General features: G+C 38.7%; 1 protein-coding gene across 1 annotated transcript in view; it reads left to right on the top strand.

The window, feature by feature from the left end:
* Positions 1 to 14,872, top strand: part of LYST (lysosomal trafficking regulator) — a 204,510-nt gene that overhangs the window by 39,377 nt on the left and 150,261 nt on the right. The window contains exon 2 of the mRNA XM_008053632.2: positions 14,114 to 14,203. The gene's annotated coding sequence lies outside the window, so the exon portion shown is untranslated. The remainder of the gene's footprint in view (positions 1 to 14,113; positions 14,204 to 14,872) is intronic.

Genomic DNA, 14,872 nt, shown 5'->3' with positions numbered 1-14,872 from the left:
GGGGGGGGGGGGGGGAATAAAAAGCAAACAAAAAGGCTCTGACCTAGATGTCTCATGTTAAAAATCTGTGATGGCCAGGCACGGTGGCTGATGCCTGTAATCCCAGCACTTTGAGAGGCCAAGGAAGGAGACTTGCTTGAGCCCAGGAATTCCAGACCAGCCTAGGCAACATAGTGGCACACTCACGGCCACTACAGCCTCCACCTGCTGGGCTCAGGCAATCCTTCTGCCTCAAACTTCCAAGTAGCTGGAATTACAGACACATGCTACCATGTCCGGCTAGTTTTTGTGATTTATTGTGGAGACGAGGTCTTACCAAGTTGCCCAGGCTGGTCTCAACCCCCCGGGCTCAGGCAATCCTCCCAAAGACTGAGCCACCGTGCCCAGCCAGGGGTTATTTTTTAAAAACATGTAAACATTTCTTTCTAGGAGGAATGGAATCTCCCACCCCCCAATTCATTTCCTTCTTGGTATAAATGAATAATGTGGAAACATATAGAAAAAGATAATGTGAAGCTTAGAACACCTTAAGAAATTTTGAGGGGTAGAATGCAGAAAGTTTGTGGTGCTTGTATGGGTAAAAACTGCATAGGAAAGAGAGGAAGGATTACTGCCTAATTACATTGTACTTAATGCCAGACCTGATCAATACTGTGCTCTGACAGGTAGCATTCTGAAAGACAGAGTTTGGCTGTGAGAAGTTGCTCGAAAATTTCATGTGCTATTAGGAAAAATGTCATATAGAAATTTGCAGTCCTAGCAGTGAAGTCCTTTGACTTTTGGGAAATTTCTTAACCTATCTGCCTGTGTGTTATTATCTGTAAAGTTTTGAGGCAGGTAATGCTATCATTAACCCAGAAGTCATTTAATTTTCTGGATGTTGATTGTAGAATAATGGATTCTTATTTTAAAATAATTTATTAAATGCAAACTCTGACAGTTTTCCCTTATTGGCAGTCAACTTATTACTTTCCTCATTATTCGTTGAAAAAAGTTTGTTTTGAGTATGGCAGTTACTTGTAAATGATTGTGTTCCAAAGGTTCATTTCTAAGATGGTTGTTTAGACTGCAAATGATTTGCCCTTAGAGTGTACCGCCACAAATAGCTGGCAAGTGCAGTAAACTGTTCTCCCCCTGCCCAAGGTGCACAATATGTTGCTAACAATTCAAGCTGGAACTCTGAAATCATTTTCCATGAAGGGATGGATTGTTACTCAGACGCAGTAGGGTCTGCAGTTCAAAGCCTTTATAGTATTTCCTTCCTGAAGTTGTCCCAGTGTTAGTATCTGAGGAGCTAGAAACCACAATCCTAACTTTGTAAGAATATATGACATCCTGACTTTCAATCGGATGTTCTTTAAAACACAATTCAGAGAATCAGGGCCAGTATTTGTCAAGAAGGGCTTGGGCTAATTGGTTCAACGCCAGTTAAACATGCCCCCAAGTGTAGTGAATTGTTAGTTATTATGGGACTGTGAATTGTCTTGTGGAATATTTCAGTTTGTAAAACTATCTTATTACTAAAGTGATTTTTATGAATTTTCTTGTTCATTTATTTAATTTAGAACTTTGATAAGGTGTTCTATCCTTCTGGGACCTGCATTTTAAATTCTGCAAGGAGTTTTATAATACCTGGCCTATTAAATATATTTTAATTTTCCATATTCAGTGACTACCAGATTTTGCCTTAATTTTCTCAAGAGAAGAATGTATTTATTATCCACTATAGAAGTAGGTTACAAATAAAGGTGCTTATATTAATACAAATATATGGCGTGTAAATTATATTCCTAATGAACTTTCTGTTTTAAGCTTTTAGTTGGGAATCATTCTGATGGTTATTGCTTAACACATCTAGTATTGGCAAAAAGGTTACATGGTTAAGCTTAGATGAACAGATATTACCTTGCTTAAATAATTCAACTGATATGCTTTAACTTGCTTATTCTTTTTTTTTTTTGAGTTGGAGTCTCATTTAGTCGCCCAGGCTGGATTGCAGTAGCATGCAGTGTCAACCTGCTGGGCCAAGGAGCCGGAACTACAGGCACGTGCTAATTAGCCGGCACACACCCAGCTAATTTTTTGATTTATTGTAGAGATGAGGTCTCACCAAGTTGCCCAGGCTGTTCTCAAACCCGTGGGCTCAGGCAATCCCCTCACCTCGGCCTCCCAAAGTGCTGGGATTACAGGCTTGAGCCACCACGCCTGGCCAACTTGCTTATTCTTTAAAGATAATTTTATTAATCTGATCAATCTCCCCCTGGCAAATGTCCTACATTTCAAGCATTTAGTTCTACGTTATAGTTAGAAAATTTGTAGAGAGAGATTATTCAATCTTCTTTCTAAGTGTATAGATTGCAATCTAGTGGACTTGAATAAAGGCTCTGAATAACATTTAGAGAGAGTGTTTAGTGTTAAGGAAACTTCTTCATCCTTTGTCTAATTTTCAGTTAACCTGGCAGAATAAGAAAGACTGTGTGTCTTCTAAACTTGGTTATTTTAGTTCTAGTTAATTAGCTCCAAAAATATCATATACTGAGACAGGGGTCGTGGAGGTCCAAAGACCTAACCCCTTCTGTTGGACCTGTGGGCCTCAGTTTCCGTCACTTGTGGAGTGGGGGTTAGAGAATATGGTATCTAAAGCGTATGCCATTTAGAAATGTATGATTCTATTATTCATTTCTTTATTCATGTCATTTATGAAATGGTATAAATGGTTTTATCTTTTTTCTCCTAATGTTTTTTGATTTTTGCTGGTGTGTTGTAAAGAATATATGAGATCTTTGGGAAAGTTACTAATCAGTCTGTTATCAATATACTTTGAACTCTGGAGAGATGAGATTTTGCATAAAGTCACATCAACCAACCCTTATTTTCAAGAAGGCTGCTTCAATAGTGGCAGGTTTTGATTCAACAGAATTTATTAGACCTTTATTATTCTATACATTATTTGTTTAATTCTCAATAACTCTGATTTATTGTAATCTCCTCTTTGGCATGTAGTATTCTTTCCAATGGCAATTTCTCTAATAACACTGTAAGAAACTTAGGCAACCATGTAGTGCTACTTTAAAGGGAATTAACCAGGATTTTTGGCATTTGGCAAAATATTAGGCATTAGGTCTTTTGGGTGTTGCTGTTTGATGAGGAAAAATTATGCTTTCTACTCAGGCTATAAGAATAAAAAGTTCTGGCTGGGCGCAGTGGCTCATGCCTGTAATCCTAGCACTTTGGGAGGCTGAGGCGAGAGGATTGCCTGAGTCCGTGGGTTCAAGACCAACCTGGGCAACTTGATGAGACTTCATCTGTACAATAAGTCAAAAAAAAAAAAAAAGATAAAAAGTTCTTTACTATAACCTTTTGTTCTTGTCTTATCCTTTTATTTCCTTTTTCTATGGAAGATACAAGGCAGAAAGGAAAGGAGGAAATACAGGTACTCCCTACTTTTATTTTCAGTGCTTCCTTGGAAGCTGCATTTTTTTTTTTTAAATCAGATCTCACTTTGTTACCCAAACTGGAGTGCAGTGGCACGATCATGGCTCACTGCAGCCTTGACTTCCTGGGCTCAGGCAATCCTTTCACCTTGGCCTTCTGAGTAGCTGGACTACAGGCCCAGAAAACTGTATTGTGAAGTAGAACCTCATTTTCCTCTCACTATTCTGAGGAAAGGTTGCAGTGATCTTTTTCTTCCTTCAGATGGCACTCTCTATTCTTATGTGTTTGGTTAGTACTGAGCATTTAAAAAGAACTATAAAATTTGCTCACAATGTTTACTGAGGTTATATAATCTCTTAGGATCTACATAGCAACTCTGTGGGTTAGACATTTTATGAAAGAGGAAGCCAAACTTCACATAGCTGTGTGTGACTAGTAATTGGTAGATTCCTAATCTGCTGCCTTTGTGTCCTTCAATTTCACCGCTGTCATGATGCCTACTGTATGTATATTTGACTACTCAGAACAGATTCAGAAACTAATGTAAATAAAATGAGTGAGCAGATTAATGTTTATTGAAACATTTATTGAATAAATATTGGTCGAATTACTGAATTTGTGAAAAAGGGAACTATATATAGCACCCTTCTTATCACTATGGTCACTGGCTGTCTGATATTTCTTGAGGAGGAAACTGGGCAACCTGGGGGCCACTTCTTGCCCTATTGTTGAGCTTGAGATTTTCTTTTCTTTTCTTTTCTTTTTTTTTGAGTTGGAGTCTCACTCTGTTGCCCAGACTGGAGTGCAGTGGCCGCTCCCGGCCACCGCAGCCTCGACCTGCTAGGTTCTGGTGATCCTTCCGCCTCAGCCTCCCAAGGAACTGGAACTACAGGTGCACGCTACCACGCCCAGCTAATTTTTGATTTATTGTAGAGATGAGGTCTTGCTAAGTTGCCCAGGTGGGTCTTGAACCCGTAGGCTCAGGCAATTCACTCACCTTAGCCTCCCAAAGCACGGGATTACAGGCTGAGCCACCGAGCCTGGCGAGATTTTATTTTCAATGGTAATTGTAATGTCCTTGGCAGCACTGGCTAGAATGCAGAAGTAACAAAGCATCTTAAAATGCCATTGTATGAGGGGCAGGCCTACAAGTGAAGAATATATGTGGTCATCACTTGGGGTGAGGGATGTTGTGGTAGTTCTATATGTCAAGAAGATAAATGTGTGAAAATTTTCAAGACTGTAATAGCTTCATTCTATGATCTTTTAGGTAGGTAATAAGTTGCAAAATTTAGCCACGGAACCAGAACAGAGCTAAGGTATCTAAGTCAGCTATCCAAATGTCTGCAGGAAGTCTTACTCAGTAAAAACAAAGCCACTGTTGATTTACTTTATTGACCATTTCATTTCCAGAACATAAAGGGAGTAATCATGGGAGCCAATACTCTAGTCTAATTTTGACTATGAGTGCTTAACTAGAAAAGTTAACCTAATGGGAATCCTGAGAGAAGGACCATGCCATCCATTCAACAAATGAGTTAAATTAAATGCCTTCCATATGCCAAGTCCTGTTCTAGATGTTAGAGGTTTCACAGTAAATACAACAGACAAAATCACTGTCGTTAAGGAGCTTTCACTTTAAGAGCTTACAATGATCTGTTGTCCAAAACAACTGACTTCATGGTTACTTAAATGCAATGACCTTAACTTTCACTTCATTTTAGACACCTACTTGCAGGACCACATTCTGGATGCTGGGGTCATCTGGGACTGCATGTTTCAGAATTCTAAAGATTGCAACATCTTCCTTCCTGCACTGTCTGTTCCTCAGTCTCACAGAGACCTACACTTCCTTGATTACCTGTTTTTTCTCTTTGTCTGCTAACATTTGCCTGACCTCTTTCTTTTTCCTAACTAGTCTGTGTCCCATTTTGACTGTAAGGACTGTTCTTTCCACCTGTACCCTTAGATCCCTTTATTTTTTGCTTCTGCTGCTGCCACCCATCAAAACTACCATTTCTAGATCAGCGATACAATCCGCATTGTCTGCTATTAGACCCAAGAACTAAATCATGCTTGGAGAATCTCAAATATCTGGGGAAATCTGTATGTACCACCACAAACTCATGGTTTTCAGCCCCTGCTGAGTCCACCAATAAACCCTTTTATTTTTCCTTCATCCCTACCCTTTCCCATTTGGCTATTCTTCCAATAATTATTCGAAGTTACTTAGTCCTCAGCTGTGAACCCCTAGACCCTGTCTCCTAGCAGACAACCTTGCCTATTGCCTGGGTGAAAAAACTGAGACTGTCTGTCATTCTTGAGCTCCTCAGTTTCTGGCCTTCTGCCTGTTAAGTTTCCTATACATCCTTGCCTCCTTTCTTTCAGCCTCAGAGAGTCATGTGCCTCCTCCTTTTTTCCCCGAGCCTAACCTCACTTATGCCCTTGATCCAGGCTACACTTATGTCCTCTATGAATTTTGTCTTTCATTTATTCCTTATCTTGCTCCTATCTTCAGTGTTTTCCCTGTGCCAGTAAATTGACTCTCCTGGGGAAAGAAACAAAAAAGACCCTGAGGTGTAGCATTTGCCCACTTCCATAGTGTAAACACCCTCACTGTGACTGATTTGAAGCTACCAACATGGCGCCACTGATGCTGGGAAGAAGTACACATAGAGTTGATAGGACATAGCTGGCCACACTGCCAGCCAACTCCTTTTTTACAACCTAACAATATGATTCTCCCAATTCTAAAACCAACCAATCAAAAACACATAATTTTATAAAAAACCTTCTTTGACTGATGTCCTTTTTCTCTCGCTCCTCTCTATTTTCTCTTTTTCTTTTCTAACCCTACATTCTCAGAAGAGTCTATACTTGCATATTTTCTTATTCTTTCTGGTATTGGAAACCATGGGGGGCATTGAGGTTAGTTGTCAAGAAGGTGTACATTTTGAGCATTGCTGAAATTGGAATGAAAGGCATAGTGGATTTAGTATCAATAGTCAGAGAAGTTGGTCACTGGTCTAATGGACAGAGGACTCAGATCTCCTGGTGTGGGGTGTTTTTTCACTGACAGCAGACTCTGCACACATGCCTTAGCTCTTCTTGTGTGTACTTTCCAGGTGACAGTACCATCTAGCCAATTAACCAAGCTAATATTCAGAGTGTTGTCCTGGTACCTCCCTTCCCCTCATTTCCCAATCCAATTCATCACCAAAATTGTGCTCATTTTAACTCCAGGATATTTTTAAAAATTATCCCCTTCTCCTCACCTTTTGCTTGGAGTATTACACCAGTCTCCAGTTTTTATGCAGCTAGATTTTTCTTCCTAAAACCTGTCTTCCATATTGCCACTAGCATGAGCTATGTTCTGAAGATTGACTATGCCACTCACACGCTTAAAATAATTCATGGACTTCCTATTGCTTGTAGCAATGGTTGTCAGTCTTAACTGTTCATTGGCATCACCTATGAAGCTTGTTAAAAACACTGATGTTGAGGTTCCACTATGGATTTACTGGATTTGAGTCTCTGATGGTGGGGCCCAGATGAACTCCATAGGCGATTCTGATGAGGCCCCCTCTCTAGACAGTCGATTCAAGCCAAGCCTCTTAGTGTAGCATCCAGAGCCTTTCACCATCTTGTCTTCGGCAACCATTCCCTCCATCCTCATTTTTCCTGTTTCCCTTTTTGCAGCTGTGACACCAAACTTACTGTATTTTCCTCCATGACCTAACTTGAACTGTTTCTTTCTTTCTGTAATGCTTTTCTTTCCTCCTTTTCTTGTTTACCAGTACAACTTCTACTAAATCTTTATGAAGCTTTCCTGATGACTCAAATTGGGTTAAGTGCCCCTTAGCATTTGTATTGGTTTACTTTTGCCACATAATGTGCTCTTATTGAGGACAGAGACTGAAATTGCTTTTTTTCAAGCAGAGTCTTACTCTGTCACCCAGGCTGGAGTGCAGTGGCACTATCATGGCTCAATTTGAGTCAGCCTCAAATTTCTGGGCTCAGGCAGTCCTTCTGCCTCAGCTTCCTGAGTAGCTGAGACTACGGGTGTGCACTACCATGCATGGCTAACTTTTTGACTTTTTGTACAGATGAGGTCTTGCTATGTTGCCTAGACTGTTCAGACTCCTGGGCTCAAGCAATCCTCCCACTTTGGCCTCCCAAAGTGCTGGGATTACAGGTATGAGCTGCTGCACCCAGTCTTGAAATTACTTCTGTGTTTTTTATTCTTAGTTGTGGCATGAGTGTTTTGTAAATGATAGCTAAATAAATAAATAATAAACAGGAGGAGAAATGTGAAGCAAATCCAGAATATAGAGAATGAAAAGTTCCTAAAGTTCTAAGAAGAGTTAGGTAAGATGCCATGGATACAGTCTTTTGAAGGGAAAGTGTTTGTAAGGCGATCATACACAGAATCTTTACTGAAAAACTGGAAAGAAAAGATAAGATAAAGTAGCCAAATGAACTGATTATAAAATCACATGTTTTGAATAAGGAAAGCAGAATATAAAACAAAAAATATATATACATATAAAACATATAGAAACCTCAATTTCTCAACCAAATCATCTTCGACAAAGCCTCCACCACCTACCACTGGGGAGAGGAGAACCTATTCAGTAAATGGTGCTGGAAAAACTGGCTGACCACATGCAGAAGATTGAAACAGGACCCCTATCTATCCCCATACACAAAAATTAACTCTAAATGGATCAGAGACCTAAATGTAAAACCTCAAACCATAAGAACCTTAGAAAATGAAGGACATATCCTCATGGAAATTGGAACTGGCATCCAATTCCTGGACAAAATCCGAAACCCACAGGCCATAAGAGAAAAGATAGACAAGTGGGACCTCATTAAACTGACAAACTTCTGCAAAGTCAAAGAAACCATCAAGAGAACAGGGAGATAGCCTACAGACTGGGAAAAAGTATTTGCCAACTCCAGGTCTGACAAAGGCCTAACATCTTGGATCTACAAGGAACTCAAATGTGCTGAAAAGAAAAAAACAACCCCATTATAAAATGGGCAAAAGATATGAACAGACACTACTCAAAGGAAGACATCCGAGCAGCCAACAGACACATGAAGAAATGTTCAACCTCACTAATCATCAGGGAGATGCAAATCAAAACCACACTGAGATACCACCTATCTCCAGTCAGAATGGCAATTATCAAATAACTCAAAAAATAACAGTTGCTGGAGAGGGTGTAGCGAAAGAACACTTCTACACTGTTGGTGGGAGTGCAAACTAGTGCAACCTCTGTGGAAAACAGTATGGCGATTCCTAAAAGCTCTAAATATTGACCTCCCATATGACCCCACAATCCCCCTACTGGGAATATACCCTGAAGAACTCAAATCACTCTATAAAAAAGATACCTGCACACGTATGTTTATCATAGCATTGTTCGCAATAGCAAGAACCTGGAAGCAACCATGCCGTCCATCAAAAGAGGACTGGATTAAAAAAATGTGGTACATATACACAATGGAATACTACGCAGCCATAAAAAAGAACAAAATCATGAATTTCGCAGCAACCTGGATGAAACTAGAGTCTATAATATTGAGTGATCTCTCACAGAAACAAAGATCTGAGTATCACATGTTCTCACTCATATAGTGGACCTTGAACATCCAACGTAATACTATAAGAAAATGACTGACAGTGGTGGGAAACTATGGGGAGGAGGGGAAGGGAGATGGGATTAACGGTAGTAAATATCTGTCTGGGGACGGGGAGATACCTCTTATCAACAAGGGTGCCTGAAGGAAGCATATTTGTATACCTAACCCTTAACTGTACCCCACAATATCATAATAAAAAATATTGATTATTAAAAAAAGGAAAAAAAACATATAGAATAGGAACACAGTCCTAGTAGAATGAGCTGAGATTTTGAAAAAGGTTCAGCTTGACCTTTTATATTTTATTTGTAGAAATGGAAAATGGCAAATAAATAATAAATTACCATTAACAAACTGATAGAATAGTCAGATATAGCGAATGAATGAGACTTCTCAATTTTTGTGTTGTTTCTATCTTCTCTAACATGGAGAGTGATCTACATACAGACTATTGAAGGTGGAAGTCAGAAAAATATTTGGAGAAAACTGGGAATGCAATTGTGCCAGAACCTCTGGAATTCACATCTCTTCATTAGATTCCGAGAAGATTTGTTAATGTCATTGTCAAACTGCTAATCTTTGAGTAATTATGTGAAATGTGAAAACATGTGGAAGACCATAGAAAAGTTCTAAGATTACAAGGGATGTAGATTCATAGATTTTAGCAAACTTTGATGTCACCTCCACAAAAGACTCTAGAGTTCATTTTTAAAGGTTTTCAAATAATTACAGAAGGAAAGATGAGCAATAAAAGTTATGTGGATTCTTTAAGAAGAATTTATTCCACGTAATGCAGTTCCTACTTTTGACAGGAAAGGCTACCTGCAGCTGGATGCTGCAGCTGTGATATAGTTAGATTTCCATAGGATGTTTGACAGTCTATCCTTGGATGTATGAAGGAGAATTGGACTATATTATGGGTACAGTTATTGAACAGTGGCACTCAGTCTCAGTTTAGTTACTTGTTGGCAGCCTGGTGGGAAGTCGTGGGCTGACGTTTTTGACACTGTTAAGCTCATCAGTTTAACACCTCCTCCCCATTTCTCACTTTTGGCTGGTAATCTTGCGTTTATTTCACCAAGAAAATAGAAGCCTCTGAAGACTTCTTGGTCTTCTCACCGCCAAATATACTCATCTTCCTACATGTGTTTCATGTATTTTGACATCCATCTTATTCCATGAAATGGACTGTTGCTGTTCCTCCCCGAACAATCCATCCTCTTCATTTTGCCTCCTCATTGTTCCTGGAAGGATCTCTTCTCATCCTAGTTTTTCATCTGTTTTCCTTCCTCTGTTGGAGAAATATGCTGTACCTCACTTACAAACATGCTATAATATCAGTCTTTTTTTTAAACCTCACTCGTCTCATGTCCCCCACCTACCACCCATTTCCTTGCTGCTTTATGGCAGAACTTTTCAAAAGAGTTGTCTAAGCTGCTTCCATTCATCTCCTCACCACTCTTTCCACTCCACCAAGACCATTCTTTGGAAGGGTTGTCAGTACCTTCCATGTTGCTAAATCCAGTGGCCAATTCCCAGTTTTCATCTTACTCTCTCTCTCAGAAATGCTTTATGCCATTGATCACTTTTTCCTGTTTCAGGCTGTCTTCACCTGGTTTCTGGGAAACATCACACTCCTGATTTTTCTCCCACCTCACTTGCTGTTCCTTCTGTCTCCTGTGCTGGATGCTTCTCCTTTCTCGGACTCTCTTGCATTCAATATCCAGTACATCAAGCATAGATTTATCTCGGTGCCCTGGAACATACTTTTTCCAGATACCCACATGGCCCATTTACTTATGCCATTCAAATTTTTGCTCATATATTACCTCTTCATTGTCAACACTATCTATAAAAGCATTCCTATCACTCTGTACCCTTATTTTGTTTTACTTTTTTTTCATAAAACCTAACATTACAATAAATGTTTGAGTTTTTTGTCTGCCTCTACACCAGATTCCTTGAGGGTAGGGATTTTGTTTTTGCACTATATCCAGTACCTAAAATAGTAGCTCAGTAGTTCAGTAAACATTTGTTGAGTTACCCTAGAAGGATGCAGCTGAAAAAAAATTTGTTGAATTAAATGACATATTGATGAAATTTCTGATGACATAAAACTAGGAGGTGTATCTAATACATTAAATTAGGGTTTTTTTTAATGTGTGTGTATTTCTTTTGTTTTAGTTTGTTTTTTACATTTTATTAGTCACTGTATGAGAGAAAGCAAAACCTATTATTTTTCTGGGAAGGTCATCTACATGATTATAGGTATTTGTTACTATGCTTTTCATTTATGATATATGTTAAGAATTTGTTGGTACAAGTTTTATTATGCCATTATAATAATAGTTGTATTAGATATTGACATTATAGGAATAATGTTGAATTTAAAATCTGGTGTTATTGCTACAAAAGGCAAAAAGTAGTAAGATAGGACCCTTCGCCTTAAGAAACTTACCATCTAGGAGTAAGATGGTAATAATAGATAAGTAACTACAGGATGTGTCTGTGTAGCTTGGAAATAGAGGCAGTTACATATAATACCCTAATAATGTCTTTAATCTAGTAAAACTACATCTATATTTTGAGACTTTCTGTATACCTAGTATAATATAGGGTGATAAAAATTAGAATATAGTTGTGTATAAAGACTAGAGACGGAGTCAAGAGGCCACAGATGACTGTGCTGGCAGTTAGAATTATGATCTTGGATCAAATGAAACTCCATGGATATCCAAGTCAGCCTTTGTAAAATAAAGAGATAAAGAAGCCGTGCTGGTTTAAGAGCATTAGAGAAATCCCTCAGTTTGGCCTAGAAAATGTCCCTCGATGAGAGAGAGAAGCAGAGGGATCTAGTTGAGTGTCAGCTTTCACTTCTTTTTTAAAATTTCCGTAGCTTTAGGGGGTACAAGTAGTTTTTGGTCTGGGCTTTAAGTGTACCCTCCACCCCTAACTGTACACACTGTACCCAACAAGTGATCTTCCATCCCTCCACCCCTCTCCCCGCTTCTGAATCTCCAGTATCTGTTATACCATTGTCTATGTCTTTGTTTTGGTTTTCATTCTTGCATTAGTTCCCTTAGGATGATGTTTTCCGATTCCATCCAAGTTGCTGCAAAAGATATTATTTCATTAGTTTTCATAGCTGAATAGTATTCCATAGTGTATGTATATATGTGTGTGTGTGTGTGTGTGTGTGTGTGTGTGTGTGTGTGTGTGTGTATGTATATATAATACCACATAAGCAATCCCACTACTAGCTCTCTGCCCAAAGGAACAGAGGTCGTTGTATGAAAAAGACACTGCACCTGCATGCTCATCGCCACACAATTTACAGTTGTCAGCTTTTGCTTCTAATGGCCACACCCAGTTAGCTGGAATAATTTTTAGTTTGTGGTAGTCCAAGATAGAGGTTGCTAGTTGTCAGAGCAATGAATATAATGCCACCTCTAGGCTCATAATTTGACTGATAGTGTTTTCTTTCATAATTTAGAGTTTAAAAATAATATGTATGACTTTTGTTAGCTCCGGAGGCAGCAGGAGCAGGTATGGAAAGCGTATTAAGACTCTATTCCAGGATTGGTCCATGTGGTTGAACAGTTGCTGTACTGGTTACTAGTGTTCTGCCAGTGGAATAAGGGGTTGAGACTGAAATCTATCCTATGCTTTGATACTGTGTGCCCTGATGAGGAGCTGTACCCATTAGGAAAGGATGTTTTTTCCTGATTTCCTCAAAGCCTTGTGTAGTTGTACACAGCTCTGTCCCATTTCCTGCCTGGTTTATGCTTAAGTGCCTAGAGTAATGTGTAGTACAAGAAATGTTTGCCAAGCTGAAAGGAACTCAAGGCAGTTCTCTAGATTTGACCATTTTGAAGCAATTAAAGATCATGATGCTTTAAAAGGTAAACTTCCATGTTTACCTCATATGTATAATAAGGAAAACATGTTTCATGCTTCTTCCTGATATTAATAAAAACTGGAGGGCAGTTTCTCTCGCCCATGCCAGCTCTGGTATGTTTCCCTTTCTTTTCTCTCTTCTTTCTCTAATAAACTTTGTTTGGAGAAAAAAAAACCTGTGGTGAAGGAGAAACCAAATAACTAAAAAGAGCCGGGCTCAGTGGTTCAGCCTGTAATCCCGCGCCTTTGGGAGGCTGAGGTGAGTGAATTGCCTGAGCCCGCGGGTTCAAGACCTGCCTGGGCAACTTGGCGAGACCTCATCTCTACAATAAATCAAAAAATTAGCTGGGCGTGGTAGCGCGTGCCTGTAGTTCCAGCTACTCAAAGGCTGAGGTGGAAGGATTGCCGGAGCCCAGCAGGTCGAGGCTGCGGTGGCTGGGAGTGGCCACTGCACTTCAGTCTGAGCGACAGAGTGAGACTCCAGCTCAAAAAAAACAAAACAAAACAAATAACTAAAAAGAAGCATCTTGTTGTAATCCCAGAAGTAGAAATTTATCTTTTAGAATTCTAGAAATAGCCTCCATTGTATTGTATACAAAAGACTAATTCATTTTTAAAAATCAGTAAGTATTTGAAATTTGGTGGTGATTAATAAATTGATGTTTGGCTTTAGTATTTTCTGAGTTCTCATATATCCTTAAATACCTTTTACCCTGATAGAAGAGTAATAACTTGACTATACCTAGGAACTTTGAGTTGAAAACCTTTTTTTCTTGGTCGTATGTGGATGATACTCCACTGCCTCCTAGATTACACTGTTAAGACTGATGTTGGTCTAATTCGCCTCTGCAGTTAACATGTGATTTGCCTTGGTTGAATTAGGAATTGGAAGGTTGTAAATTAGGAATTGGAAGAGGAAGGGTAGAGGGTGGTGACTGAGTTGCTTTATTCAGATCACTGTGTTCTAAGACTCCCTCTCTCAAGAGGAATTATTGAAGTAGGCACTTTTTAGTGAGCTCTTGAGATTCATTGGCTATTTCATACATCACATATGAAGACTAGCCACTGACGTTTATTAGAATTATTTGTGATTTGCTATTGTCATTAATATGTGTGTCTTTTTTTATAGGTGAAGCTTTATTTTAAGAATATTTGTTTCATCTTGTTGATGAGCCCAAATTATATAGACTCTAAATGTTACAGAAGTGTTGAAAGACTGGTAAGTATATGATGTAATGAATACTTCTTAATATGCAGAGCAGAAGTGCCCTCTAGTACCCCTACTAGTGCAGTTAGACATAATAATGGAAATTGTATGAGTATTGGATAGGATAATTCAGATTTTCTGTCATGTGTACATTATAGAGTATTATATTGGAAAATAAAAAAAAGTTCAGTAAGAAGTTTAGGTATATGATTTCTATATCAAAATAAACCTATTTCCCATATGATTACGAATTACCAGTTTTATGTCGTAATTAGAGTATATAATGAAAAACAAAATCCCATTCAGAATAATAGTGAAAATATAAAGCACCTTGGAATAAACCTAACAAGAAGTGTGTAAAACCTACTTAATGAAGTAACTGCAATTTCTGCTTCAAGGAAATAATAGGATAAATGTGCAAGTAGTTTAAGGGTGTTCATTGCACCTTTGTTTGGGGTAATAAAAAACAGTAAATAATCTAACTATTCAACAATAAGTGATTGACTATGTAGTTATAGTATATTTATAATATAATGAAATATATTTAATAAGTACATGTAGTAGAATGCCACAGAGCTATTAGAGAAACCATATGAAAAACTTCAAGATATTTAAATAAGGCCAGGCTTGGTGGCTCAGCCTGTAATCCCAGCACTTTGGGAGGCCGAGGTGAATGGATGG

This window comes from Carlito syrichta, unplaced genomic scaffold (assembly GCF_000164805.1).
Source record: "Carlito syrichta isolate Samal-C Ts95f unplaced genomic scaffold, Tarsius_syrichta-2.0.1 Scaffold288337, whole genome shotgun sequence".
Lineage (NCBI taxonomy): Eukaryota > Metazoa > Chordata > Mammalia > Primates > Tarsiidae > Carlito > Carlito syrichta.
This window is presented reverse-complemented; position numbering and strand designations above follow the sequence as displayed.